At 38.7% G+C, this 2,346-nt stretch overlaps 1 pseudogene; it reads right to left on the bottom strand.

Moving 5' to 3' along the window:
* The window catches only part of LOC103275462, a 4,929-nt pseudogene extending 2,980 nt beyond the window's left edge, over positions 1–1,949 (bottom strand).
* Positions 1,950–2,346: the final 397 nt, after the last annotated feature.

Raw genomic sequence — 2,346 nt, 5'->3', positions numbered from 1 at the left:
TTTCCATATGAATTCCTGTGTTGTTTTTTCTAGGTGTGAGAAGAATGTTGCTGGTAATTTGATGGGTATTGCATTGAATTTCTAGATTGCCTTAGGTAGAATGGACATCTTAAGGATGTTGATTCTTCCAATCCATAAGCATGGAATGTTTTTCCACTTGTTTGTGTAGTCTTTGATTTCTTTGAGTAGTGTTTTATAGTTTTCATTGCAAAGATCTTTCACATCTGGTTAGGAAGATGCCAAGGTATTTCACTTTTTTGTGGCTATTGTGAATGGAACCGTGCTTTTTATTTTGGTTTATGTTTGTTTATTATTGGCATGTAGAAATGCAATTGTCTTTTGCACATTTATTTTATACCCTGAGACTTTGCCAAAGTCCTTTATCAGTGCAAGGAGGTTTTTGACTGATTCTCCTGAATTTTCAAGGTATAGAATCATGTCATCTGAAAAGAGAGATAACTTGACTTCCTCTTTTCCTATTTGGATACAACTGATCGCCTTCTCTTCTCTGATTGCTCTAGCTAGAACTTCCAAAACTATGTTGAACAGGAGGGGTGAGAGTGAGCATCCTCATCTTGTTCCAGTTTTCAGGGGAAATGGTTCCAATTTCTGCCTGTTTAGCAGTATGCTGGCTGTGGGTTTCTCATAGATGGCTCTTACTATTTTGAGGTATGTTCCACATATGCCTAGATGTTCAAGGGTTTTTATCAAGAAGGGGTGCAGGATTTTATCAAAAGTTTTTTCCGCATCTAATGATAAAATCATGTGGTTTTTGTCACATCTGTTGATGTATTTAATTACATTTATGGTCTTACAAATGTTGAACCAGCCTTGCATCCCAGGGATGAAGCCTACTTGGTTGTGGTGTATGATTTTTGAGATGTGTTGTTTAATCCAGCTTGTTAAGATCTTGTTGAGAATTTTAGCATCTATGTTCATCACAGATATTGGCCTGAAGTTCTCTTTCTTTGTTAGGTCTTTACCTGCCTTGGGTATCAATGTGATGTTAGCTTCATAAAATGATTTGGGGAGAGTTCCGTCTTTCTCAATAGCTTGGAATACTTTCAGTAGGATTGATATCAGTTCCTCTTTGTATGTTTTGTAGAATTCTGCTGGAAAGTCATCTGGTCCAGGGATTTTTTTTGTAGATAGTTTTCTTATGACAGTCAATTTCCTTGATTGTTAATGGTCTATATAGGGTCTCAATTTCTTCTTGTTTCAACCTAGGTAGTTTGTGTGATGTCAGAAAGTCTTCCATTTCCTTTAGGTTTTCAAGTTTGTTTCCATACAAGTGTACATAGTAGTCTCTGATGATCTTTTGTATTTCTTCAGGGTCAGATGTGACTTCATCTTTTTTGCTTCTGTTTGTGTTTATTTGGGCTTTTTCTTGGTCAGTCTAGCTAGGGGACCATCAATCTTGTTCATCCTTTCAGAGAACTAGCTTTTTGTTTCATTGATTTTTTTGTATTATATTTTGTCTTCTATGTCCTAGATTTGGGCTTTTATTTTGGTGATCTGGAATCTTCTGCTGAAGTTAGCATTTTGATGGTCTTGCTTTTCCATCTTCCTAGGGTGACTTGTTAGGCTGTTAACTTGTGATCTTTCTTCTGTCTCTCTCCATTTGATGCAATTACCTTAGGTCCCAAGTTGGAGGCTGGGCAAAGCTGTGCAGAGCTACGCAGGTGATACAGGTCTCTGCCTGGTCCTGGGACAGAGAAAATGGCTGTGGTGGGCACCTCTTTACCCAGCATGGGCCTCTTCCCTGGGCCTCTATGATCCTCTCTCTCCACTGATAGGACTCCGGGCTCCAGCTGATCTCTGGTCCGACCACTGCGGGGCAGCTTGGGGCAGGGGAGGGAGCCGGGAATTCTGCAGGGCCGGGAGCCAAGGGCTGTGGCAGCAGCACAATGCGTGGGACCAGCTGCAGCAATCACCTTTTGTGGCGACATTCACGGTCCGACTTGTCCTGTCACCATCTTGCCCAATTAAATGATCAAAACTGCATTTTCTATAAAAATATAAGTAGAATACATGTGTTTTTCTAAATCACTTGCTATGGGATATTAGCAAGACTTTGAGCTTCTAGAAACTCCTAAATTTGCCATGAAAAGGCGGTAGTGGAATCTAGTCTTAATACTATTAAGAAATATAGCATTGGTACTGGTAGTAATAGGAGAGAATTTTAAAGAAAAATAACATTTGCTAAATAGTTACCAGCATTTATACTTAAGACCATAATGAGAATTATTTCAACTGACCCTCACAAAAATCCTGTACCATAAAAATTTTTTTAATTCAAAAGCACAGATTTGTCTTAAGGCTTAAATAATGAAGTTAATAGTGGAT

This window comes from Carlito syrichta, unplaced genomic scaffold (assembly GCF_000164805.1).
Source record: "Carlito syrichta isolate Samal-C Ts95f unplaced genomic scaffold, Tarsius_syrichta-2.0.1 Scaffold315473, whole genome shotgun sequence".
Classification (NCBI taxonomy): Eukaryota; Metazoa; Chordata; class Mammalia; order Primates; family Tarsiidae; genus Carlito; species Carlito syrichta.
The sequence above is the reverse complement of the archived record's forward strand: the minus strand, read 5'-3'. Positions and strand labels throughout refer to the sequence as shown.